The sequence below is a fragment of the Cupressus sempervirens genome, chromosome 3 (assembly GCF_028749045.1).
Source record: "Cupressus sempervirens isolate cs-2001-9-10 chromosome 3, ASM2874904v1, whole genome shotgun sequence".
NCBI lineage: Eukaryota > Viridiplantae > Streptophyta > Pinopsida > Cupressales > Cupressaceae > Cupressus > Cupressus sempervirens.
The window spans coordinates 108,217,710-108,240,286 of record NC_143120.1 but is presented as its reverse complement, the minus strand read 5'-3'; the positions used below and the strand labels follow the sequence as shown (position 1 = coordinate 108,240,286).

Below are 22,577 nucleotides of genomic sequence, written 5' to 3'. Positions count from 1 at the left end.
GGATTATAGATTGCATAGGTGCATGTATGGATTCTCTTTGACATGCTTTCTAGATATTTTGTTGGTTTTATCATGTGGCTGATATCTAGATTTTGATTTTTTATTTAAAAATTATTTTTAAGAGTTAAAATGTTAATAAATTGAGCTAAAATAATTTGATTGAAATTTCAAGTTATGTTGTTGGGTTTGAATGTGGCATTTGCATTTGGTTTGATTTTCGATTTAAAAAATTTGTGTCTATATTAGATTTCTTTTAATATTGTTTTAAAAATAGTTCATTTAAGAGTTAAAATGGTAAAGATTTTTACAAGTTTAGTTTTCAAATGGAAATAGTGAGCTAAAATAGATTGATTGAAATTTTAAGTGATGATGTTTGGTTTGGATGTGACATTTGCATTTAATTTCTAATCGCACGACTACTCTCGACAAAGAATTTTATGTAAGTTGAATGCTTATTACACAATTGACATTCATAATGAAGTGGCTGTCACTTTATTCATATTATAGTCTCTTAAAAAAATGATTATTAAGTACAATCAGCTTGATTCTTGGACCGGCAGGTACAAGTACTAGTATTACATATATTTAAAAAATAAAAAATAATCACATTTCTAAAATTATTTTGTGTACTAATAATTCCCAACTTCCTCATTTATAAGACTTTTACGTAAATACCTTCAATCAATGAGGAATTTATATGGTAAAAATAAAGGCAACAAATAGCAATGGTCGACAAAAACATCCCTCCTACATCAAAGCTGTGATAGATTTTATGGCCGATTGATGAGGACAAAACCCTTAACCTTTAACAATACTTTTGTGAACGACTGAAGAAGAAATTCCCCTCCGCTTCTCGTCTCTCCCGCAGATAAGACAGTCGCAGGCTAGCTAATTATTTCCACAAGATCTGAAATCTGAAATATCATAATTTAGAAAAGATACCCCTTTTCAGTAATGGAGGAAAAAAATTGGAAGTTAATAACGTACGATCACGGACATCTATCTCCTCCATTTGGATTGGAAAGCAAAGACCAACTAACAACAATGGAACCCTCATTCTCCCGGGAATCTCCCCTACTCGCCAACAAAGCTGAAGATGGGTCGAAAGACCTCAGAGGAAGGCCTGTCAGCAGACACCTCACGGGAGGATGGACATCATCTCTTCTCATAATTGGTGTTGAAGTGGCAGAGAGATTGGCCTTCAATGGAATTCATGGCAACTTGGTCACTTATCTCACTGATGTCATGCAACAGAGTGCTGCCAGTGCTGCGAAGAATGCTAATCTCTGGTTTGGTTCAGCTATTGTTCCCTTTATTGGGGCTTTTGTTGCAGATACCTATTTGGGGCGGTACTAGACCATGCTTTTGTCATCTCTGGTCTATCTGCTGGTCAGTATTGTTTTTCTTAAATCCAAAATCTTCTTTTAAATCGATTCTACGTGAACCTAGTATGGAGAGTTTATGATAATTGATAAGTAGGAGAAATTGTCCACTGACAAACTGAAATATTATATTCGTATCAGTATTCAACTGTGTAGTTATCCAGTCAAACACATTGACCATGTTACATGAGTAGAGATTCACAAGAAGCATTCTCGTGAGAATGAACGATTCACTTAGCACTCTTTGCACTTAGGCAATGCACACATAGGTGAAGCATTGGACATTACAGGGAGGTCACTCCAACTCAGGCATCATCAATAATGGAGTTCCTTTCAAGGTTTAAGTTCACTTAGCTTGCTACCTCATTTGCAAAACCCTTTAGCAAGTCTTGTGCATTATGAATCATACATTATAGAGCCTTCCTCTAGCTCATCAATTGGTAACTAGGAGATATTTTCCACAGCAAGTCAATTGTGTTATTGTTATCAAAATTCAACTATGTAATTTTCAAGTCAAACAAATTGACCCATGTTTCTTGCAAATCATTACCCAGAAAACATGGGTGAGTGTTCACAAGAGTTGTTCTCTCATGAGAATATATGGTGCATTTAGCACTCATTACATCTAGACGATGCAATGTGTTTTAGTAAAAAACTACACAGTTCAATTCTGATAGCAATGTCATAATTATGATAATTACTATTAACAGGCATATGAAATTTTATTTTTTAGAAATAGATAATACTGAGAGAGGGGGGGGGGGGGGGGGGGGCGTGTGGGTGGGGGCGTGGGGGGGCATGAATCAGTATTTTCAATCGTTTTACCCACAAATGAATATTATTAATTACTTTATCATGTGCATAAGAAAATAAACCAATAGGGTAGAATAGTGTAAACAACTATACACAAAGAGAGATCATGACACCATATTTTGTTAACTAGGGAAACCCTGGCCAAGGAAAAATTTCGGTGGGAATGAAACCCACTAGATGATTCACTATATAAAGAATCTGGTTAAGGATATTGACCCTATTAGGAGTCTATGAAGCATGTATAGTGCCTTGAGTCCCTGTTAGGAGACTAGGCCTTGTTAGAAGCCTTAACCCTATTAGGAGTTGCTTCAACCCTTTTAGGAGTTGGTGGATCACATACAAATGTGTACAAGAAGAGCCCATTGCCCTAACATGCAACTATACAATAAGTTCTTCAAGAAATAGGTATACATACAATATTGAGTAGTTTGTTGTACTTTGCAAATCTTCTGATTGATGATTCTTCACACAAGAGTGATTGCGCACATATTAATCTGCATCATATCTTTGCATCATATAGAAAAGTATCACATTCACTTGTTACTCGCATTTCACAAGATCATATTGACTTCGCATTTACTGATCATTGAATCATCATTCACCTTCGCACTTTTTCCTTATTTCTCACACTTTACTTCGCAAATAAAGTTCTTTACTTATACAAAACACATTGGTAAATTCTTCCTTAGTCGGCTCATATAACATTATTAGAGTTGGCTCAACAACAATTCATAACTCAAAATAATAAATCAATTTGTTAAACACATTCTGCTGATATGCTTTGTTCTACGTTGTGTCATCACTGCATCACTAATTACTTCATAACTCAAACTCGGTTAATTGTATGGACATGCACACTGGGATACATCATCATTATGACATCATGCATCTCTGGTCAACTGTGCAAGAGAATATTCCAAGGGAATATTTTGTTATCATCAAAGTTGTCCTATTGTTGTAACACTGTCTGATACTTAGACAATTTTCTTCTGCAACTGAATGAAGCTAATCTGCAAAACAAATATGTTGCCATAAATGACAACCATAACTTACCCTATCTAATTGATTGGACATATTGCCAACATTATTGTGGAACATAAGGCACAATATTTCAAAAAACACTTTACTTTGTTCTAGAATTATGATTCAATAATCTTGAAAGAGTTTTTAATTTTAATGTGTATAAAAAAAATTGAAAATGAGGAATTCAGATCTACATTTCATCAACTGGTCACAATTTCATGATTTGGGAAAAGGAATGAAATGTTTGTAAGCAACAGAGCCCTGAGTTGAACAAAGTGAGAATAAATCTTATTATTTTAACTTTAAGATTAGGGAGTAACATGTAAGCTATGCATTTTTGTAAGCTAAGTCTTCATTCCTCTCTTCTCTCGCTTCCAAATGACAATGTTCATAAACTTTTTTTTAAGTTTAACATCAATGATTTAGCATCATAAAAACATTTAAACACTATAAACTTGTAATAATAACATCATATACTTCAAGTTTAACATCAACGATTTAAAACATTAAAATTTCAATTGATAAATCATAACATCAAGTTCAACTTATGGAATAAAAATTTATTGATATTCTTCTTCTTCTACATTGACATTAGTTTATTTGCGAACAGTGCTAATGCCAATGTGATTAGGTGCACCAATAACATTATTGGTGTCAAAATCTTCAAATTCAGCAAGTACCAGCATCCAAGTGTTAGCATGAATGCTGATGATATTCCTATGAGGGAGTATCCTAGCATTGCTGGAGCATTTGGGAGATTGTTGGTATGACTGTATGTTGCATCCATAGCAATGTTTGTTATTGATGTCAACATACTAGTAATTCTGTGAAGTTGGCAAAGTAGCAAATAGAGTTTCAGATCATGAGGTTCGAGGATTGAAGATGAGGTCAAGCTCAATTGAGGAAATGTTCTACAAATTGACTTGATGACATGGTTACGAGTGTATGCAAAAAGTTGAAGATTGGTGATAGTTATTTGAGATTTACTGAAGATAGTATAGAGACAGAGCTCCTGAGAAGCAATTTTTGGTAATTAGATTATATCTCCTAACAAAGATAGAATCTAGTTAAGCATAGTTAGACAAAGGTAGAAGACATCATGATGATGACATGAGTGAGCACACAAAGTTCAAGGTTGCATGTGTGAAGATTTGTGAAGACTATGAGTCGACAATATTATGTAATAATGAAAAGATGTAAGGTAGCATGTATTGCTTTATCTTAATGAGGTCCTATTGTAATTGTAAATTGAGAAAGCCTCAAGGCTGACTCAATAAATAAATTTGAGGGCCTAGTATAAAAGAAAGTTGTTTTCCTTGTGATTAAGTATGTATGTACGAATGTGATATGGAAGTGCGAATTACTTGCGAGTAAGCGATCTAAGGGATTTGTGTGATGCAAGTTTGCGGATATGGTATTGAGATCTGAGAAGTGTTTGGCGCAAGTTTGCAGATTTTTTATTGAGACATGAGAAGTGTTTGATGTAGTAGAGGCACAGTGAATGAGCGAAGTGATTATATTTGGCAAAGTGTGCTAGTGGATAGTTGATCATTTGGTATTTTTCTGGTAGGAGTAATTCTAAGGTCAGTTGGATAGTGAGTTCAGTGGTCTTTCCCCTAAAGTTGTTTATACAGTGGGTTTTTCTACTTTCCACAACTCCTAATAGGGTTGGCATTGCTCCTAATAGGGTTGGAATCTCCTCACAGAGACTAATATGTACTCAATGTATTTCATTGACTCCTTACAGGGTCCATCCTCTTGCATGGAATTCATATATTAGCACATCATTTTGTGGGTACCATCCCATCGTGTAACGCCCTGCCAAGGGATCCAAAATAACTAACCTAAAGTTTTACTAAGTTTGCCAAACATTTTTAAAAAAAAAAGATAACATATAACAACAATCATAAAGTAGCGGAAGCAATAACATACAATCATACATAAGCAAACATAACAGATTACATTCCTTAAGGATCCCAAGACATTGAGTCACATTTAATTTTAATTAATACTAAGTCGAATAAATAACACATCCACATGAAAGAATAACTACAAGTCTTATAATAGTTGGGTTTTTGTACTACCACTTTCATCATTTAACTAACCGATTTAAATTTCATATTCACAACTCTAAATTTTCTTAAAATAGAATATTAAGTTTACATTGCTTTTCAATTCAAACAAATCTATTCTTTACAAATCAACTGAAATTAAATCTGAAATTAAATCTAGACTAAATACAGAAATTAATTCTAGACTAATTGCTGAAATTAAATCTAGACTAAATACGGAAATCAATTCTAGACTATTTGCTAAAATTAAATCTAAACTAAATTCTGAAATGAAAAGATGCATTTAACATGTTATGAAAAACTAACTAGATTTTTATGTTAACAACTAACTTTTCCACAGGAGAAACTTTCAGCTGAAAAAGGAAAAATACTAATTTAAAAGTTAAATAGAACATACTGATTTTAGCTGAATTTTTTTTTTTTCCAGTTGGTTGTCCAAGCTCTGACTTTGGTGAGAGGAGAAGTATTATCATAGGCTTAACCTATAAATTGTAATTGTAAATGGAGAAAGCCTCAAGGCCAACTCAATAAATAAAGCATTAGTGATTACCACAAATGGTTTTTGTGGATCGGGTACCTTTACAATAGGTGTAGTAGTCAGTTTTTCTTTTAGAAATTCAAAAACTGATTGACATTTTTCTATCCAAACAATTTTTTTTCCCTTCCTCTGAAGTGATGTGATTGGATACACTATTCTTGAGAAGTTCCTGACAAATTTCCTATAAAATCTAGCTAACCCCATGAAACTCCTGACTTCAGATACGTTTCTGGGTATGAGCCATTCTTTAATTTCTTTAATCTTAGATGGATCTACTGTTATGCCTTGTGCTGAAATTATATGCCCTAGGTACTGAATTTCTTTCTAGTAGAAGGCACACTTTGATAATTTCCCATATAATTTATGTTCTCTAAGTCTCTGTAATACTATCTCTAAATGTTTGATGTTCTTCTTCATTTCTAGAATATATAAGAATATCATCTATAAATACCAACACAAATTTGTCCAAGCAATCGTGGAATATAATGTTCATTAAGTTCATGAAGGTTGCAAGGGCATTAGTTAATCCAAACGGTAGCACTGTAAACTCATAATGTCCATATCTAGTCCTGAAGGCAGTTTTGTGTAAGTTCTCTTCCTTAATTTGCAAATGATGATATCTTGATCTTAGATCAATTTTTGAGAACACAGTCACACCTTTCATTTGATCAAAGAGATCATCTATCCTTGGTAATAGGTACCGATTTTTGATGGTGACCTTATTAAGCATCCGATAATCTATACAAAGCCTCATGGTTCCATCCTTCTTTCTTACGAATAATACAGGGGCTCCCCAAGGTGAGACACTAGGTCGAATCATTTTCTTGTCCAACATATCTTGCATTTGAATCTGCAATTCCATAAGTTCTATGGTGGTCATCCTGTACGGGGCTCTAGATATAGGTTTTTCTCCTAGTACTAAATCTATGATAAAATCAAATACTTGGGAAGGGGGTGATCTAGGAAGTTCCTTAGGAAATACATCTTGATAGTTCTTCAGATAGGGATATTTTTCTTCAAATGATTCCTTCAATTTTTTCTTAACTTCCCCATCTTCATAAATATAATCGTCTCTATATGTGGTTTCCATAGTATCTTCAAATCTTATTATGAATATTTCACAGCCTTTTCTTCCATACCTCTTAAGTTGCATTGCTGAAATCTGTCAGGCTCTAATCTCATGTTTGATCCCTGAGATACTTATGGGTCTACCTCGATCATCTACACAATTTACTATTTTGGCAAGGCAATCTACCTTAGCCTTGTGCCCACTAAGCCAATTAATTCCAATAATAATATCATAATATCCCAACAATGCTACATATAAATTCAGTTCTATGGAAAGTTTGGAAAATCAATCTGGGCTTCGAACAGGCATTGCTCTACCCTAGCTCTTGTCTAGTTTGCATATTCGATTGTCCACGGTTTTTCCATAAACCTAGATCTTTTTGGAAATTTACTTAATAATTTAGGTGAAATAAAACATTCTGTTGCTCCAGTATCAATAAGAATAGTCACGAGGTTACCATAAATCTTACTCGGTGTTTCGATGGGACCTATCTGCTGTTCTGCCTATCTGTTATCCAAGGCTGCATGAATTCTTTTTTGAAAAACCTATTGTTGCTATGGTAAGGAGGGTCATTATTGTTGATTGAGGTTAGGACAATGTCTTTTGAAGTGGTTTCATTTGCAAACAAAACAACCTCTCAGTGGTCCTCTTTTCTCATTATTTCTATCGTTTTTGTTTACATGAAAATTTCCTTGATTATCTCTAGTTCCACTCCTTTTGTTTTCAAGTTTACTATTCTTAAAGTCCCTAAACTGTTTCTTTGGTGGTCCAGATTCAACACCTTATGAATTCCAATTGGTCTTTCTTTTATTGTCCCTAATAGAATCATCCTTTTTAACCTCATGCTCTTGTCGAATAGCTTTTTCCAAGGATTCTTCAATGGTTTGTGGTGCTAGGATATTTATGGCTCCCCCTATTCTATTATTCAATCCCATGATAAACTTTCTTACTTTTAGATTGGTATCTTGTTGGTAAGGTGGTACGTACTTAAGTAGCCTAGTAAATTTCTCCTAGTATTTATGAGCTGACAATTTCCCCAATTTCAAATTCTGAAACTCCATGAGTTTCTGGTCATAGAAAGTTTGAGGCAGCCATCGTATTCTAAATATGTTTACAAACTTCTCCCGAGTAATATCAGTAGATCTAATGTTTATTTCCACTTTGGTGTTTCCCCACCAAGTTGTTGCTTCCCCAGTGAATTGATATATACCCCAAACTTCCTTTGAGGTCTTAGAGAAATTTCAGATCTCAAAGTATTGTTCCATCTCTATTAGCCATGCTTTGGCTTCTTCTCCAGAATCAGTACCAGAGAATTTAGGAGGTTTAATTTTCCTAATATCAGCTGATAAGTCAGGCACAATTTTCTTTTTCTTTTGTTTATCAGCATGTTTAGGGGAGGGGGTTCTATTATGTTTTGAAACTTTTGTCTCAGCTCTAGTTGTTTCTTGCATTTCCTCGTGATGTTGCCCCATCTGGGCTGCCATCTCGCTCATTCTTCTATCCATAGCTTCTAGTTTTAGTTGTATTTCTTTTAGAATTTGAAGTAATAGCTTGTTAGAGGTTTGATGGTTTACTCGAACTATCTCTTAGTTTTCCACATTCTCATTGTTACTCATGTTGTATTTGAGGACTTTCACCTGTTAGTTTACACAGTTAAGTTTATAGTTTAGTTTTTGTTGTTCAACTAAGCAAAAGACAAGTTTCATTCCCATTATTTGTCAAGATCAAAAATAATATTCATTTTTCATTGCTCAACTAAGAAAATCTTTAATTACAATAATCATATCCATTGCTCGACAAAGCAAATTTGCAAAATTATATACATTTCTCAACAAAGCAAAATTACATAATTTTTATCCATTGCTCAACGAAGCAAAAATTACAAAATTTTATATCCATTGCTCAACAAAGAAAAACTTTTAATTACAAAATTTATATCCATTTCTCAATAAGCAATCCTTTATTTACAAAATTCCTCTAATGAGGTTGCCTACATCCATAGAATATATTTATTTTTGTTTTGCATCTTCTGACTCTATTTGGTACATGTCTCGTACCATCCATGCTTTGTGAAAATGAAGGAGGAAATTGCTTTGCTGAGCGTTCCAAGTCTGAATCAGTTTGTTCTTGTATGCTGCCTTCTTGGCAAGGGTCCATCGAATCCTTTCCTTCCTCATTCATTGTATGCCTTGGTTCAATGTTTCATCATCTTGAGGCTCATAACAACAAGAATAGTCATACTTGCTCATATTCTTAATGAGGTAAGGAAAAATAGGATGTCGTGTTTTCTTGTGGGGCATTCTACGTACTAGCATCTTGTATTCATTTTTTTTTAGCTTATTAGATTTTAGGAACGTGATGTGCCCTAGGTTTAGTGTTGAACCTAGTGCTTTGATACCATATGTAATAGCTGGGTTTTTGTACTACTACTTTCATCATTTAACTAACCGATTTGCATTTCATATTCACAACTCTAAATTGTCTTAAAACAAAATATTAAGTTTACATTGCTTTTCAATTCAAACAAATCTATTCTTTACAAATCAACTGAAATTATATCTGAAATTAAATCTAGACTAAATACATAAATTAATTCTAGACTAATTGCTGAAATTAAATCTAGACTAAATACATAAATTAATTCTAGACTATTTGCTGAAATTAAATCTAAACTAAATTCTGAAATGAAAAGATGCATTTAACATGTTACGAAAAACGAACTAGATTTTTATGTTAACAACTAACTTTTCCATAGGAGAAACTTTCAGCTGAAAAAGAAAAATACTAATTTAAAAGTTAAATAGAACATACTGATTTTAGTTGAAAAAAAAAAATTTCCAATTAGTTGTCCAAGCTCTGACTTTGGTGAGAGGAGAAGCATTATCATAGGCTTAACCTCCCAACCATGGACCTTTTTACTTATTCCCACAGGTTCTAAATTAATAGAATGGACCTCCCTACCCTAAGGTTGGGCTTGTGACGTTCATTGATCCAGCCATTGGAGTACTCATGTGGGTTGAGGTCCCAACAACTATTTGGTTGAATAACTGAAGCATCAGGACAAGAATGTGATCAATTTGTTGTGGCAAGTATGCCTATTATCACCCTGGCTAGGGATTTCAAAGGTGGGTTTTATAACCCGATCTCCACCACTCAGCTTGACAACTAATTATCAAAGTGGAATTGCATGAGCAAAATGTATTAGATTAAATTTTGTATTTTCAATTACTGATATCATTCTTCTTTTTCTTTTATCAGGTTCATCCACACCTCTCCACCATCAATAGGTCATCAGACTGGTGTATCCTCGGTGCCTGAACCATTTTATCTTGTATCTTTTCATAAGATTCTGGCTCTACAACCCTAAATATTCCTTGGTAATTCAAAATTTGAACATATATCCTTTCAAAAAAATGCAGAGTTTAACATGATTTGATGATGGAATTATCAAAAGAATTTTTATTTTTTATTTTTTTTGCAAAAAGAGGGGTAAAAATTTATTAAGACAGAAAAGAGTACAACAAGGAGAGCTCAACAAGGAGCTCAATCCTGAGCAACAAGATCACCAAATTCTTGCACCATCTCAAAGGACAGTTGCCTCCTATCCCTAATATTCCAACCCGGATCATGACTAGAAGCCCATTTGGCTAAACAATTAGCAGTTCTATTCCATTCATGAGGAATATACGTGAACCTAATGAACTGAAAAGAGGAAGAGAAGAAAAGAATCTACTTAACAACAGTGGCCAGATGCCAACTAACATCCTCAAGCTCTTGCGAAGAAAGCATGTTCACCACCACCAGTGAATCAGACTCATAGATAATCTTACTCCATCCCCGCAAGCAACACTGTTCCACAGCATATAAAATAGCCTGAGATTCCATGAGATTATTAGTATAATCACCCTTATGAACTGAGAAGAAAAATTTAACATCCCCAGAACTACAACGAGCCACTCCGCCAATACTAGCCAGACCAGGATTCTCACGGGAAGAACCATCAGTGTTAATTTTCAGAACTCCACAGGGAGGAGGAGTCCAACGCCCATCCCGGTTAACCTGACCCTTCCTCTGATGGTGAAGCTACCTGGACATAGAAGGAAACCTATGATCTGGAGCCCCATCCTACAGATGAAAATTGAGGCGATTACAAATAGCAAGATCAACCGGATCCATACCCCCATCAAGCTCACACTTCACAAGAATAGTTTCCTGAAGAGAATGTGATATTTTCCACCAAAGATGCAAAACACCAAGCCGAACATCTTGGAATATGCGATGATTCCTCTCCAACCAGATATGCCAAAGCATGAAAGATGGGCCAGCAATCCAAGCAGCATGGAGAGAAGAAGACTTGGAGGGAGCACTACCCAAGCGGGCCCAGAACTCAAGCAAAGAGGACGCATGCCGACAAGAGCAACCCCAAGCGCTCCACCAAAGGTGCCATATCTGAGTAGAATAGGAGCAATGGAAGAACAGATGGGAGACAGACTCCTCTCCATTACCACACAAAACACAATAAGAGGGGCCCTGAAATCCACGTTTACAAAGATTATCCCAGGTAAGACAACGGTTGTGAGCCACTAGCCACATAAAAAAATTGCACTTGGACCAAGAAACTTTATTCCAAACTTGCTTCCACCAAGGGACCTTAGCATCCCCAAATAATTGTCTAGTTATCTCCTGATACCCAGTAGAGACATGATATTTACCAGACAAGGTACCGCCCCAAGCCAAAACATCTGGACCAAGCAAAGAAGAACACTCTCTAGAGGCCAAAATTTGAGAAATCTCCTGACGATCCATATTTGTACCTCCAGGAGGCCAATCAGAAGAATGCTTCCATCTATAACCAACAATAGGTCCCAATGAATAAGGAGTCTTGTAATGAGCCACTTTATCCCATCCAGCGGTAAGAAAAGAGTCACAAAGAGGCTGAAGATGAGGGTATATGGATAAAATGGAAGGGAATCCATCCCAAGCATCAGACCAAAACAAAGCTTAAGAACCTCCTTTACATATCTAAAACAGACCCCTCTTCACCAACATCGCACCTGTCTTCAAAGTATGCCAAACCATTGAGCCATGACCTTCAAGAGGAAGTGCAGAAACAGAGCAAGGATCAGCACCATGAAAATATTTATGAGTGATAATATGAGCCCAAAGTTGATGTTGTCCAGAGCACCATTGCCAATAAATTTTAGCAGCCAAAGCTTGACTACTCAATAGAGCAGATCGAAGACCAAGACCACCCTCCTTTTTAGGCCTACAAACAGTTGCCCAATTAACCAAGCTCCATTTAGTACTACGCAAATTACCACTCCAAAGGAATTGTCGAGAAAGATCATCAAACTCCTTGAGAAAGTAAATAGGTGCAGCGTGAACCATGCTTCTATAAGTAGGAAGAGCTTGGATAACAGCTTGAAGAAGAGTAACCCAGGCAGCAGTAGAAATTCATCTATGAGTCTAATGATTTACCTTATCCTGAAGCTTGGTAATCAAATTTTTCCAGAAGAGATGTGGCTGCCTAGAAACAGCAATAGGAATGCCAAGATAAGTCAAAGGAAGTGATCCTATTTGAAACCGTAGGATACAAACAATCATGTGCTGAATAGAATCAGGAGTGTTAAAAGGGTAAATGGAAGATTTGTGCTCATTAACTTTTTGGCCTGAAGCTTCCAAATAAATGTCCAAAGCATGTCGAAAGGCTTCAGCTTCCTTGATCCTAGCAAGACCGGCAAGAGCAGAATCATCAACAAATTGAAGATGGGAAAGAGAAGGTAAGCCATTACCCCACCACCAGCCTTGAATAGAATTCTGGGATACCTGATGCTTAATGAATCTGCCCAAGCCTTCAACCATGATGATGAATAGATATGGGGAGAGAGGGTCACCCTGGCGGAGGCCTCTAGAAGCACCAAATAGTTGAGAAGGTTGACCATTAATAAGAACAAAAAAAGAGGCAGAAGTAACACAACTCATAATCCAACTCACCCAGTCAGAGCTAAATCCAAAAGAAAGAAGAATACTCCTTAGGAAGCTCCATTTAACTGTATCGTAGGCCTTAGCCATATCCATCTTAACAAACATGGCTCTCTCCCTTGAAGTAGCCATAGAGTGAATAGCCTCAGTAGCAATAACCACCCCATCCAAAAATTTTCTGCCAGCAACAAAACCACCTTGTTCTTCTGAAATAATAATGGGAAGCCACCTTTTCAGTCTCTCGGCAATCAACTTAGTAATAACTTTGTAAACCACATTACATAAGGCAATTGGTCTAAAAAACTCCAATTGATTAACACCCTCTCTCTTAGGACTAAGAGTCAAGAATGTAGAGTTCAAAGCTCGAAGCATCTGCTTGCTAGCATAGGATTCTTTAACCACCTCCAACAAATCATGATTAATGATGTCCCAAAATTCCTGAAAGAATTCAACTGGAAAGCCATCAGGACCAGGAGCCTTCCCCTTAGGCATGCCAAAGACCACCTCCTCCAGCTCTTCCAAAGAGATAAGACGCATGAGATAATCATTCATTTCCTGAGTGATAAGGGAAGGAATAAAGGAAAAAATAAGATTTTCTTCATTATCAGTAGGAGGAGAGTCCTCAGAGAAGAGGGTAGAGAAGTACCAAATAGCCTCCTGGAAAAAAGCTGGCAAGGAATTCAGTTGGATACCTTGAGAATTAACCAAAGAAGAGATAGTGCTCTGATTCTGGTGAGATTGCACTGTTTTATGGAAAAAGGAAGTGTTTCGATCACCTTCCTGGAGCCAATCAACTCTAGCCTTTTACTTCCAAAAAATTTCCTCTCGAAGTTCTCATTCTTCTAGAGCTCTAGAAGCAAGGGATTCAGTCTTGCCAAGATCCTCTGAGAAACCACGATCTCTAATCTCCCTTGTGATGACATCAAGATCTTCTTGAGCAAGCCTCTTCATAAAGTGAAGGTTCCCAAAGCATTCCCTATTCCATATCTTGAGCTTCCTTTTAACATATTGAAGCCTTTTAGAAAATGAGAACATTGCAGTACCATATGCAGGAGCACCATCTTTCCACCAACAAAAAACAAAATCATGAAGAGAGGAGTCACGAAGCCACATCAACTGGAACTTAAAAGGAGGATGCTTCGGAACATAAGCCCCTATAGCAGAAAATTTTATTGGACAATGATCCAAACCCCTCCAATCAAGGATTTCTGAAGAGATAGTAAGGGTGCCACTAACCTAGAAGCAAGAAACAAGAAATCTATCCAGACGTTCTGAGATAGCAGCAACACTAGTCGTGCGATTATTCTAGGTATAGAGACCATTAGAAGGCTTAACATCAGAGAGATGCAAAAGAGATATGTGTTGCCAAAGAAGAGTAGAAGAAGGCCCCAATCTAGTCAAACCACCATGCTTCTCCTCCAGACTTAAAACTGAATTAAAGTCCCCTGCTAACACCCAAGGATGATAAGGATGACAATTTATAACATATTGAATATGTTCCCAAAGTTCCTCCTTTCCCACAAGATAGACAGGTGCATACACATTAGTAACCGTGATTACCTCTCCTGAGTCTAGAGAAGAAGCTACCATAGAGAGAGCTGAGCGAGAAGACATCCAGCCAAGAGGAGAAATTTTTTGAGGATCCCAAAATATAGCTAAACCACCTGCACTGCCTGTTGCCCCAACACACAGGCATTGGCCACGAGACCAAATACTAGAGGCATGTTGGACCATAGACTCCACAGAGAGCTTAGTCTCTTGGATACAAAAAACATCAGGACTATGATCAACCACCAAGTTATGAATAGCCTTTTGTCTAGGGATGCTATTCAACCCCCTTACATTCCATGAGAGAATAATCATCATTGGGTAGAATTGGGAAAATGAGAATCCAAAGGTTTCACTAAACCAGACTCAATCAATATATCTCCTATGAGTTTAATCTTCTCTTGGTCTGTTTTGTGCCCACTCCTTAGAGGGGGAGTAGAAGAAGCCTGCTTAAAGGGTCGAGACATCAACCCCAAGGGGAGAGGAGATCCCTTGCCCTTACCTAATGGTAGCACATCCTTAACCAAGTCAGCTAAAACAACATCATCATCCTCCAATACTGCAGGAGTCACTAGAGCCTCTGTCACAGGAGCTACAGGGACCTCACAGTTCTGATATACTACAACTTGGGATGCCCCACAAGCATCATTAGGAACATACCTCTCATCTGGGCAAACTAGATCAGAAGAGATAGGAGGAGGAATACCCTCCTCTAGAGCCATACTATCCAGCACCTCAAAGCGGTTAAAACCTAAATAAGATAATCTTTCTTTCAAAGGCCTCTTTTGACCATGTCCCTTAGCTCGAGGGTGAATAGGGGTAAATCCATCCTTATCCTACATTTGAGCCTTACCCTTACCTGTAGCATCTTGCGGATTCATCCCCTTGGTAGTATTAGCCATTTGAGATTGTCCTTTCCCTATAGTATCTGCCAAACCACCAGCATTGAAAGCTGTAGAACCATCCACTCCTTTGAAACTTGAGTTACGGGGGCACTGACACTGTAAATGACCATACTCATGACAAATCCGGCAAGGAAAGGGAGGGATTCATAATCTAATTGCTGCACCCAAGAAGAATCCCCCATACAAATTTCCAAAGAATCTGGTAATGGGTTATTCAAATTAATTTCAACACAAATTCTAGCATAAGAAATAACCTTTTTATCGAGGGATTGATGTGCGATTGCAGCCAGCTTCCCCAACAAAGCATCAATTTGTCGAAGGATGTCTTCACGCCAAAATTCCAAGGGAAGACGAGGCAAGCGAACCCAAACTGGCACTATTGAAGGGAGATCCTTAGCAGAATTAAAACATGAATGCCAAGGTTTGACAAATAACCCCACATTGTTGTAGAAATAAGGGCCTCCTTCAAAAACACGATCCCGATCAGACATGCAGGAGAATACAACAAAAAAATAACTATTCCCTGCCAAAATAATCTCCATATTGCCTTCCACCTACCATGAGCGGCGGGTCCATGCCTCAAGAGAAGATAGAGAAATCCAGATTCCAAGAAATTTGCATATCAAAGCATGCTTGGTCCAATAATCAATGTCCTCCATTACAACCATTGGAGGAATAACCAGAACAGGGTGATCATGGCTACGCGGAAAACAACCATTAACTTTTTTCAGCTTGGAGCTCTCCCCTGAATAAAACGATTCAGATCGCATTGCATGCATAGTTGGAGAAGAACCATCTGTTCTCACCAACGGAGAAGAAATCCCAAGCCCTGCCATGCAAACAATAAAAACCCCAATCCAAAATTGACTGCAGAAGATTTCCAAAAACACCGACGCAAATTATGTCCAGTAGCTAGCAATCCAAACAGAACAAAAAAATAATAAAGATCAAACACTAAGAACAAGCTAGGGGGAAAACCCTAGCCCATCCGGCAGCCAATGCTTCTCCACATCTCTCTCACAGACTCAATTATCAAAAGAAAATTACAAGTAATGGTGTACAGTATTACTTTGAGAAAGAAAAGAGTAATCAAACTTTAATTTTGTCACAGTTGGCATTCTCTATTATTCACCCAACCGTTCAATAAGTGATTCATGGATGCATACTATAAGGCATTAACATGAATTCAAAATATAGAGTAAACAACATGATTGTTACAATCTAAAGTATTACGTAAGGTTTGAATCAAAACCCGACTCATAAAGAAAAAGAATTTGTAATGAAATATGGAAAATAAAACTCAAACACATCCTTAATTGACTCACGGCTACACAATCAAGTTAACTATATCTATGCTCGATTGCTTCCTACAGATTTTTGCAAGTACAGATGACAACTAGCAATGCAAAGACGAGAGTATAATGGTATTATGGGTACTGTGGTTGAGCAAGGTGGTAGATGTTTTTCAGTAAAGAAAACGAATATTCATATCTCGATAGATGACAAGGCCACATATTTATTAAATCAAATCTAACCTTACGACTTCTTGTCATTACAAGATTTCATTTTGACTTCAAGATTTGAAAAGAAAGAATACGGGAAGAGGAAAATGAAAATGAAAAGAGGAGGAAAGATGAAGGGTCAATTTAATAATATTATTTCATATTATTTTATTGTCTTTATTAAGGTTATAAATATGTACGTACAAGGTGGCATTATTGAATTATAAATTTTAATGTAAAAGTGTCATTTTGTGTTTATATATATATGATCTTGATTAAGAGAGTAAAATAATATTAAGTGATATTATGTTCGATAAATTTAATTAAGGTAAGGATTTTGGTTTATATTTATTATTTATATTATTTTTAGTTTTAATTTTAGCTCATGCGGATTCCACCAAGAAATTTGTTGTCAAGTCCAAATAAACTTGCCAAGGTGATTTTTAGGTGAAACCTGTCATTCCTGATGACTAGACCTTATGACCATCCCATTTCAATGACCTCATTTTGTAATGCTTCCCCTCTTTCTCTGGCCTTCATCCTGCAACCTTTAAAACAACATTCTCGCCAAAACATCAATTCATGATTCATAATTTGTTAGATAATATCGTTAAGAAATTTCATCATAAATACTAATTGATTCATCATAAATGTACAACGGCTAAAAATTGTCTTCATTTCACATGAACACAATGACTAAATTTAACTAACTCAATTTCATATGATAATTAGATTGATGCAACAACTTAAGATAATTGCTTCAATTTCACATGAACATGAATAAATAAAACAATGGCTATAACTACCACGATAAAACAATGACTAATTTCACTTGAACATGAAAAATTATTTTGGTTTAATGACTATATTTAGCTTTAAAAATAATAATTTAGGGCTATATTTAGCTTTTTAAAAAAATTAGGGAAAAAATTGGGATGTAACATCCAGTCCATTTAAATAATATACATTTGTTTTGAATGCCACTTGGCAATAAATTTGGAATGCACAATCATCCATGTACAAGTCACAAGGTATGAAAGGGTGAAAGAATAAACATTTATAAAAATAGATTACATTATCCCTTCGGATCCATGAAACAAGTACAATACAATAAGTAAAGTCATCCATCATATAGATATAACCATCCATGATAATACACAAAGATAGAGTGAAAGGAAATGAGACAAGAAACTCAAACCTTGACATCTATGGACGAATCTCAATGGTAAAAGTAAAAACCACTACCACCTGACCTCGTGGTAACCCAAAAAGGTCCACTACCACCACGTTAGGAGATAGTCTCAAGTCCCAAATAGGATATCAATCTCAAAAATCAAAAGTAATATCTAGGTCAAGGGAAACTCTAAAAGTAATCTAACTCAAAGATTCCAAGATAAGTCAACATCTAAACCCAGAAGCAAACAAAGACATGTAGGAAATCTATATTGCTAGTGGGCAAGTGTCATCGCATGAACCAACTCTGGGGTTACCTGGCTAGTCTTTTAATCCTCCAACCCCCTAGTGACTCTATGCAGCACTAGTATCCTTTCATACTTGACAAGGCATACTGATGATGCATGGTCGCAACCAAGTGTCCTCTCTACTCCCATCCTAGTATGTACTAGCACTCAAGACATGGGTGAGGAAAGACAAAGACTCTTATTAGATTTATTTTACTCTCATTTAGTGTAGTGTTTTCACTTATTAACTACTTACAATGGGTTACCTTGGTAGCTACTTTGGGCCCCAACCTCCATTTCAAGCCACTTCCCAACTTAACGTACAAATTACCTACCCTAGGTTTATAAAAGTACAAATCAAAGACTCACAATTTTCACCTCAGTCCTATACAAGTGACTGAAAAGCATCAAAAGATAATCCACAATAAGCCCTCAATTCTTTACAAGCAACTGGAAAGCATCTCAAAAATAACTGATCGAAGACTCAAAGGTTAAGTCAAATAGACCGTCATACCATTCATCTTAGTTTCACACAAAAATATTGAAAAGCAATAACGAACAATAAATCCAAACTCATCATAGAGCATACTAGACACATTACCATGGTTGAGTTTGAAAGATCAAGTTCAAATCATCATCATGACATCACAAACACAAAACTCCCAAGCCTATGGTAAACATCCTAAGACTGATCAATACTCTAGTCAACCCAAACCCCAAAACATAAGACCACATACAAAAGTCATTTTCCAATTCATTTCATTTTAAAAACACATGATTTAATTTTTATTAAAGGTTTTCAAGTTTTCCCTTTCCGTTTTCAAACACAAGACTTCATGTTCAAAACTAGGGTTTTAATTTCCATTTATCAAGTATCATTAATTTAAAGTTTTTGAATTAATTTGAGTTCTTTAACAAAGAAGTTTGTTCTAAGTATCACCCTAAACCAACTAGACCAAAAGAATTCCAAGTTTAATTAAAATGATCGATTTTCCTAATATAGTAAGAATCATCAAATTACTTCATTTAAAATTTTACAAATAAAGTATTTGATGAAATGTTTATTAAATAAATAAGTATTTATCCCATTATTATCAACTTTTGATAATAATTATTAATTAACAATTTTTATATTTATTATCTTATTAATAAAATAATATCTTAATATTAAATCATTAATAATAATAAATATTAAATTTCATAATATAATAACTAAATATTAAAAGCTAATAATAATAATAATGTTATTACATTAATCATTATTAATTTAAACTTAATTTTAATAATATTTAATAATAATAAAACTATATTAAATTTTTTATTAAATTAAAATTTAATAAAATAAAATTTAAAAAGAAACAAACCTTACCTTAGGTGTTTAGGGTCTGTTGACTAGCCATTAGCGGTTGCCATGCAATTGCCATTGACGGTTGTAGCTGCGTAGTACCACTACGAGTAGTTGCGATAGAATTCACCGTCGGGTGGGGAGGTGGGGTGTGGAACCTGCCTCCCACCCAAATTTAATTTATTATTATTATTTTTTTTAAAAATAATTTAATAAAAAATGTTTTTTAAAACAGTCCCCCTAATATATATATATATATATATATATATATATATATATATATATATATATATATATATATATATATATATATATATATATATAATTTCTAACAATACTCTGATAGGAAAAATACAACAAACTAGTCAAATTTTCAATCTAAAATTTCCATTTATTTTCAAAACCCTTCCTAATTAATTAACAACTTTTAAATCTACCGAACGAGGGTTTTACAAATATTCAATCCTCACATATACAGAAGAAATCAATATGAATACCAGTAAATTCACCATAAAAGATTCATCATAAACAAATTTTGGAAAACAGATTCCACAAACATGATGTAGATAGGAATATCGAATTATGTAATAGTTTAATAAATTTTTTAACAATACTTAGATAGGGAAAATACAACAAACTAGTCAAATTTTCAATCTAAAATTTCCATTTATTTTCAAAACCCTTCCTAATTAATTAACAAGTTTTAAATCTACCGAACGAGGGTTTTACAAATATTCAATCCTCACATATGTAGAAGAAATCAATATGAATACCATTAAATTCACCATGAAAGATTTATCATAAACAAATTTTGGGAATATTTGTAAAACCCTTGTTCGGTAGATTTAAAAGTTGTTAATTAATTAGGAAAGGTTTTGAAATAAATGGAAATTTTAGATTGAAAATTTCACTGGTTTGTTGTATTTTTCCTATCAGAGTATTGTTAGAATTTTTATAAATAAATAAATAAATAAATAAATAAATAAATAAATATATATATATATATATATATATATATATATATATATATATATATATATATATATATATATATATATATATATATATATATATATATATATATATATATATATATATTAGGGGGACTATTGCATATTAGCATCAGATTCAAGTAGGGTCTTGTATTTTGTTCGCTTAATGAATTATGTAATTCGATATTTCTGTCTACATCATGTTTGTGGAATCTGTTTTCCAAAATTCATTTATGATGAATCTTTCATGGTGAATTTACTGGTATTCATATTGATTTCTTCTGTATATGTGAGGATTGAGTATTTATAAAACCCTTGTTCGATAGATTTAAAAGTTGTTAATTAATTAGTAAGCATTTTGAAAATAAATGGAAATTTTAGATTGAAAATTTGACTGGTTTGTTGTATTTTCCCTATCAGAGTATTGTTAGAAATTTTATAATATATATATATATATATACGGGGACTATTTTAAAAAACAATTTTTATTAAAAAAAAATTAAAAAAATAATAAATTAAATTTAGGTGGGAGGCGGGTTCCACACCCCACCTCCCCACCCCACGGCAAATTCTGTCGCAGCTACTCGCAGTGGTACTGCGCAGCTGCAACCGTCAATTGCAGTTGCATGGCAACCTCTAATGGCCAATCGGCGGGCCCTAAATGCCTAAGGTAAGGTTTGTTTCTTTTTAAATTTAATTTTATTAAATTTTAATTTAATAAAAAATTTAATATAGTTTTTTAATTATTAAATATTATTAAAATTAAGTTTATAATTAAGTTTAAATTAATAATGATTAAAGTAATAACATTATTATTATTAGTTTTTTTAATATTTAGTTATTATATTATGAAATTTAATATTTATTATTATTATTAATTTAATATTAAGATATTATTTTATTAATAAGATAATAAATATAAAAATTGTTAATCAATAATTATTATTAAAAGTAGATAATAATGGGATAAATACTTATTTATTTAATAAACATTTTATCAAATACTTTATTTGTAAAATTTTTAATGAAGTAAATTGATGATTCTTACTGTATTAGGAAAATCGATTGTTTTAATTAAACTTGGAATTCTTTTGGTCCAGTTGGTTTAGGGTGATACTTAGAACGAACTCCTTTCTTAAAGAACTCGAATTAATTCAAAAACTTTTTAAAATTATTAATAATAATAAATATTAAATTTCATAATATACTAACTAAATATTAAAAAAAGTAATATTAATAATGTTATTACATTAATCATTATTAATTTAAACTTAATTATAAACTTAATTTTAATAATATTTAATAAAAAAGCTATATTAATTTTTTTATTAAATTAAAATTTAATAAAATTAAATTTAAAAAGAAACAAACCTTACCTTAGGCGTTTAGGTCCCATCGACCGGCCATTAGAGGTTGCCATGCAATTGCCATTGACGGCTGCAACTACGCAGTACCACTGCGAGTAGCTGCGACAAAATTTGCCGCTGGGTGGGGAGGTGGGGTGTGGAACTTGCCTCCCACCCAAATTTAATTTATTATATTTATTATTTTTTTTATAATTTTTTTTTTAAACAGCCCCCCCCCCCCCTATATATATATATATATATATATATATATATATATATATATATATAATTTATAACAATACGCTAATAGGAAAAATACAACAAACCAGACAAATTTTCAATCTAAAATTTTCATTTATTTTCAAAACCCTTCCCAATTAATTAACAACTTTTAAATCTATCGAACGAGGGTTTTACAAATATTCAATCCTCACATACATAAGTCATTTTCCAATTCATTTCGTTTTGAAAACACACGATTTAATTTTCATTAAAGGTTTTCAAGTTTTCCCTTTTCGTTTTCAAACACAAGACTTGATGTTCCAAACTAGGGTTTTAGTTTCTATTTCTCAAGTATCATCAAGTTTAAAGTTTTTGAAT

General features: G+C 34.1%; 1 pseudogene; it reads left to right on the top strand.

Annotated features, from left to right (window-relative positions):
• Nucleotides 1–1,044: 1,044 nt before the first annotated feature.
• The window catches only part of LOC149565016 (protein NRT1/ PTR FAMILY 5.10-like), a 51,024-nt pseudogene continuing 29,491 nt past the window's right edge, over nucleotides 1,045–22,577 (top strand).